Source organism: Candoia aspera, chromosome 4 (assembly GCF_035149785.1).
Source record: "Candoia aspera isolate rCanAsp1 chromosome 4, rCanAsp1.hap2, whole genome shotgun sequence".
NCBI classification, from domain to species: domain Eukaryota; kingdom Metazoa; phylum Chordata; class Lepidosauria; order Squamata; family Boidae; genus Candoia; species Candoia aspera.
Window position 1 is genome coordinate 22,821,047 of NC_086156.1, and position 6,901 is coordinate 22,827,947.

The following is a 6,901-nucleotide window of genomic DNA, read 5'->3' on the forward strand; positions in this document are numbered from 1 at the left end:
ATTGTAAAGGGTACAGAAGAAATAAAGGGATACAAAGTCTGAAGAGTTATAGACAGAAAGAAAAAAATAGTTATTTTACAAGACTTGATGCAAATTGTTTGATTCAAGACGTTTGCAGTTCCACCTGAAGTCACATGGGATAACAGTAGCAGTCACAGTCAAGGGAACATGGAAACAACCTATTTAAAGAACAAGAGTATTGAACAGATCTCCATTCCCTTCGCACCATATGCTCTTTGACATATGACAGCAGCCTATTGATTTTTCAAATTGATTATTAATTAAAGAATCAAAACATTGAAGTTCAGGGTGATCTTCATATAAATATCAGTACAATGCAATGCAATGCAATAATTATAACTAATAATAAAAGAATTCAACTACAGATTATTTATTTATTTATTTATTTGCAGGGTTTATAGGTTGCTCCGATCTTCCGACTCTAAGCGATGTAAAACTCACCAGTGTGTAATTGGGATTAAAAGCATGCAATCAATGAAAAACAATCACTAGGAATTAAAACTCTTTAAAGACCAGGTGATTTTGAGAATTCTGGGTGTTGAAGTCCACACATCTTAAAGTTGCCGAGGTTGAGAGACACCGATCTAGACACACAAAAAGCCTGAAACATTCAAGCCCAGTGTTTTGTTGCCTTAGATTATTCAGAAGACTTTCTTGGTACAGTAGCAACTTTTCTCATCCTAAGCCTAAAACATAGACAAGCCTTTATCCTGGTCAGATCTAATGGGTTACCATCAGCACAGTTAGGTTAAATTTTTAAAAAATGAAGGCATCTGTAAGAACTTCTTTAAATGCATTTGAAGCAGAAAGTGTCCAGGAGAGGAGTTCCGCCATTAGATGACAAAGGAGTGAAGTGAAAAAGGATGTTGAAGGAAGATATGGAGGCTGCAGAGAAATTGAATGACTGATCAAATTTTGGTAATGACTTCATTACCAAAATTTGTGGTGGTGGATACTAACCTGGATGGCTCTAAGAAGAGATTGGATCTACTCATGGAAGACAGGCCCATCAAGGGCATTAATCTCTGTATGTATTACCCACAGATTGGGAGCACCCTTTGTCCAAATACCAATTGCAGGAGAACATTAGGAGAGGGAAATATTTCATCTCTTACATAAGAGCATGCCGGAGGCATTTTGTGAGACAAAATATTGGAGTAAGATAGGTCTTGGGTGGATTATGTTTTTATGCTCTTAAAACATTACTAATTCTGGCTAAAATAAAGCAACTGTACTTCCCTAGTTGAGAACACTTCAATGGAAATGTGTAGGTTAGCCTTCCCCAACCCTCACTCCTCCATGCTAGGTGGAAATATGGGAGCATTACATTTAGTTCAGCATGTCTGAACAGCACCAAGTTGCACTAGGCTGGTGCAAACTGCCTGGAAGTGTAGATTTTGATGTGCTGAATGTGAAATCTGTCACTAGATGGCAGTACAGTTTTATTTGTAACTTTATGGTTGTGTGTTTACAAGAACCCATGTGTATGTACAGAAGTGGAATAAATATGTGGAACAAAAATGATTGTATACTATGTTTTTTCTAACTACTGCTCTATCACTTTTCTGTTGGAAAATGTTGGAATGATGATGGTGGTGGCTGTGGTGGTGAATTCATTAGCCAGGGAAGGGCCATTATTTCGCAAGTATTAACCCTTGAATTTGGGGTGATGAATCTTGTACCAGAAATATGGTTCATTCTGACCAGAAAATGTATTCCCATTTAAAATTAGGGGTCCTTGACAGAGTGGACTTCCCTAATGGGTTAATATTTGTGAAATTAGAATTTTACTTTGTTTCTTCAAGGATAAGGTGTTGACCTGGTTATACCAGAATCATATGCCATATATAATTGTTATCAGTGTATTACAGAATTTCCAACTACATTTTATACTTTGTGTGGGCTATGGATAGAAAGCTGAGTAAAAATTAGCTAGATAACCATATACCAGATGATGATTATGATGATGATGATAGACAGACAGAAGGACAGATACCTGCCTGCCTGCTGCCTGCTTACCTACTTACCTACCTACCTACCTACCCACCTTGCATCAGAAAAGGGTATTTGGGAGCATTGGTGTGTCTGTGGACACTTCCTTTAGCATTTCCCTGGGTCTTGCTGCCTGTTACCTTTTAAAAAATATTCTTTTAAGTTAGCCTGCAGCACTGACTGTCCAGCATAATGTTTACTTCCAGGAATGCCTTTGGACCTCATGTGGCCTCCTCAGGTCTATGCAGAAGATAAAATAGTCCATTGTCTAGAAGTGGGACAGAAAAAAGAACAAAGCAAGCTGAAGAGAGAATCTTGGAGACCTGAAGGCGGCCTTCTCATAAATGGTTCTTTTGCCATTGGCCACACAAACTCTGGGAAGCGATTTTGTGAGAGTGATTACCGTATACTTACAAAGTTCCAAATCTATTCAAAAGGCTGTTGTACTCCTTTTATTCTACCCTGTTTTAAAGGCTGCCATAATGTACTAACTCCACACACATATACCCTCAAAGTAGGGTATTTTTTTTAAAAAAACGTTTCATTTACTTAGATCCAGCAACACATTTGTACAGGCAGAAGGGACTTCTAGTCATTCCAAGTGTCCACACTTTCAACAATTATATACTAGAAGTAACCTTTTTGGGTGAGATAGAAGTCTGCAGGAGGGAAAGTAAAAATGGAATTTTAGTAAGTTTGTTATTAGAGCATGCACGAATGCAGTATAGGCAATCCCATCTTCAGAAAAATAAGCCCTTCTTTCTGTGTGAGAATCAGTCAGAAATAACTATAAATGTGTTTGCCATTTGCAGTTTTTATAAATAAAAGGTAAATACTCCACTGAGTCACACTTGAGGTCAAATAACCTTATAAAATATAACCTTATAAATCAATTTAATTTGACTAAATCAGAGATGGGTAACCTTGAGAAGTTTGGGACTGCAACTTCCATAATCTGCTATCATTGGCCATGCTGTCTGAGGCTGATGGATGTTGAAGTCTAAATCAATTGAAGGGCAGTTGGTGGTCCATCTTTTCAACCTTTTGTCAAAAGAGCAGGTTGGAATAATCTTGCTAATATCAGGAAGTAATTACTAACAGTAACTGAATTTGGACTTGGGGCCTAGTATTAGACATAGGGTACAAGTGTCCTGTTCAGATTATGACAGCCAGGCAGAGCTACTAATAATATTCTTTATTGAACAAACTATTTACATTAATAAAAGTTTTTGCAATAGATTAGAACATATAATTCAATCAAGTCCACCCAAGTGGCAAAGGACGCCCAGGCAACACTGCAGAGTCAGATTGAGGCAAGGCAGCAAGGAAGAACATGGACAATTCTTGGTTCAAAGCTGCAAGACTGGAAGGAGCTTTGGTGCATGGCAAAGGAGAGATGGGACACTCAGGTAGGTGCCCTGGCACACAGACTGGATCAGGCTGGCACACAAAGGCTAGACAATGCTTGGCTGAAGTATCTGGGCAGAGCTTGTTTCTGGAAGCAAGGCTGGACTGGACTGGAGCACTCAGGGAAGGTTGCGAACTGGAGGAAGGCTGGACTGGACTGGAGCATTCAAGCAAGGCTGTGAACTGGAGGCAAGGCTGGGCTGGACTGAAGCATTCTGGCAAGGCTGAGGTTTGGAGGCACATCCAGATCGTGCTGGAGCGATGCGACAAGGCTTGGAGCTGGACGCGAGGCTGTGTTCAGCAGGGACAGCAGAGAGAGGCTCTACTGGAGTGGCCTGTGCAGATGGAGGTTCAACGAAGGCAGAAGGTGCTGGTGCTGGTTCCACGCTGGCTACAGGCAGGGCTTCTGATGCTGGTAAGGATTCCCCCGCAGGTTCTGTGAGTTCAAAGAAGCAGTTGTCCCCGGCAGCTTCCTCTTGGCGCACCTACCCTTGTATTTGCTCCTTTTTGCGCCGTTTTCCCTTACTGGCCAATCGCGCTTCTTTTTCTTTTGTGCGCTTCTCTGGTCTCCTCTTTCGAGCACTGATTGGAGGCTTCAAATCTCCCTCTGGACTTTGTCCAATCCTCTACTGCAATTTCTCCCACCCTGCTGAGTCAGTTCCTGGATTAGATTCCTCAAGTTCTCACTGGTAGGTTTCGTCTTCCCCTTCTGACTCTGAATAAGTTTCGTTTTCGGAGTCAGAAGCAGGCTGAACCCTCACAACAAGTTGCAACATCACGGCTGTATATTAAACTCTTAATTCTAGTCATTTGGAGGCAATCACTTGACAGAACCTTGGCCCTATATGAGGCAATCTGGAACTACTTGTCACTTGTTCATTCAACTCCACCTAGTCTCATTAAGTTGGACACTACTGATCCTTTCTTGGATGGCATATCCTGGCCAGACCAATGGTTTGTAGCCTACTATGGAGAAAGTTCAACAGATTTGAGCTGTTGCAGATAACACTGTGGGTACACTGGTGTATATCCTATTTTTACCCTTTTGTTTCATGCCAGCCTTTACTTGATGCACTGTCTGATTCATTTCTGGTTCAAAAATAATCTGGGAGAAAGTTGGTCATCAACTACTTTGTTGTTGTTTATTCATTCAGTCACTTCTGACTCTTTGTGACTTCATGGACCAGCCCACGCCAGAGCTTCCTGTCAGTCGTCAACACCCCCAGCTCCACCAGGGACGAGTCCATCACCTCTAGAATATCATCTATCCATCTTGCCCTTGGTCGCCCCTTCTTCCTTTTGCCTTCCACTTTCCCTAGCATCAGCATCTTCTCCAGGGTGTCCTGTCTTCTCATTATGTGGCCAAAGTATTTCAGTTTTGCCTTGAATATCATTCCCACAAGTGAGCAGTCTGGCTTTATTTCCTGGAGGATGGACTGGTTTGATCTTCTTGCAGTCCAAGGCACTCTCAGAAGTTTCCTCCAACACCACAGTTCAAAAGCATCTATCTTCCTTCGCTCAGCCTTCCTTATGGTCCAGCTCTCGCAGCCATATGTTACTACGGGGAATACCATTGCTTTAACTAAGCGGATCTTTGTTGTCAGTGTGATGTCTCTGCTCTTAACTATTTTATCGAGATTTGTCATTGCTCTTCTCCCAAGGATTAAGTATCTTCTGATTTCCTGACTGCAGTCAGCATCTGCAGTAATCTTCGCACCTAGAAATACAAAGTCTTTCACTGCCTCTACGTTTTCTCCCTCTATTTGCCAGTTATCAATCAAGCTGGTTGCCATAATCTTGGTTTTTTTGAGGTTTAGCTGCAGGCCAGCGTTTGCACTTTCTTCTTTCACCTTCATCATAAGGCTCCTCAGTTCCTCTTTGCTTTCAGCCATCAAAGTAGTATCATCTGCCTATCTGAGATTGTTAATGTTTCTTCCAGTGATTTTAACTCAAGCCTTGGATTCCTCAAGCCCAGCACGTTGCATGATGTGTTCTGCGTACAAGTTGAATAGGTAGGGTGAGAGTATACAGCCCTGCCGTACTCCTTTCCCAATCTTAAACCAGTCCGTTGTTCTGTGGTCTGTTCTTACCGTTGCTACTTGGTCATTATACAGATTCCTCAGGAGGCAGACAAGATGATTTGGTATCCCCATACTGCTAAGAACTTGCCACAATTTGTTATGGTCCACACAGTCAAAGGCTTTAGAATAGTCAATAAAACAGAAATAGATGTTTTTCTGAAACTCCCTGGGTTTTTCCATTATCCATCGGATATTGGCAATTTGGTTCCTAGTTCCTCTGCCTTTTCTAAACCCAGCTTGTACATCTGGCAATTCTCGCTCCATGAATTGCTGAAGTCTACCTTGCAGGATCTTGAGCATTACCTTACTGGCATGTGAAATGAGTGCCACTGTTCGATAGTTTGAACATTCTTTAGCGTTTCCCTTTTTTGGTATGGGGATATAAGTTGATTTTTTCCAATCTGAAGGCCATTCTTGTGTTTTCCAAATTTGCTGGCATATAGCATGTATTACCTTTACAGCATCATCTCACAAGATCTTGAACAGTTCAGCTGGGATACCATTGTCTCCTGCTGCCTTGTTATTAGCAATGCTTCTCAAGGCCCATTCAACCTCACTCTTCAGGATGTCTGGCTCTAACTCACTGACCACATTGTCAAAGCTATCCCCGATATTGTTATCCTTCCTATACAGGTCTTCTGTATATTCTTGCCACCTTTTCTTGATCTCTTCTTCTTCTGTAAGTTCCTTGCCATCTTTGTTTTTGATCATACCCATTTTTGCCTGGAATTTACCTCCAATGTTTCTAATTTTCTGGAAGAGGTCTCTTGTCCTTCCAATTCTATTGTCTTCTTCCACTTCCACGCATTGTTTAAAAATAATTCTTTCTCTCTTCTGTCTAACCTCTGGAATTTTGCATTTAATTGGGCATATCTCCCTCTGTCACTGTTGCCTTTTGCTTTCCTTCTTTCTTGGGCTACTTCTAGTGTCTCAGCAGACAGCCATTTTGCCTTCTTGGTTTTCTCTTTCTTTGGGATGTATTTTGTTGCCGCCTCCTGAACAATGTTGCGAACTTCTGTCCATAGTTCTTCCAGGACCCTATCTACTAAGTCCAGTCCCTTAAATCTATTCTTTACCTCCACTGCATATTCCTTAGGAATATTAGTGAGCTCATATCTAGCTGATCTGTGGGTCTTCCCTAATCTCTTGAGTCTGATCCTAAATTGTGCAATAAGAAGTTCATGATCTGAACTACAGTCAGCTCCGGGTTTTGTTTTTACTGATTGTATAGATGTCCACCACCTTTGGCTGCAAAGGATGTAGTCAATCTGATTTCGGTGTTGTCCATCTGGGGAAGTCCATGTCTCTTAGGTTGTTGGAAGAGAGTGTTTGTTATGCAGAGTGAGTTGTCTTGGCAAAATTCTATCAGCCTATGTCCTGCTTCGTTTTGTTCTCCCAGG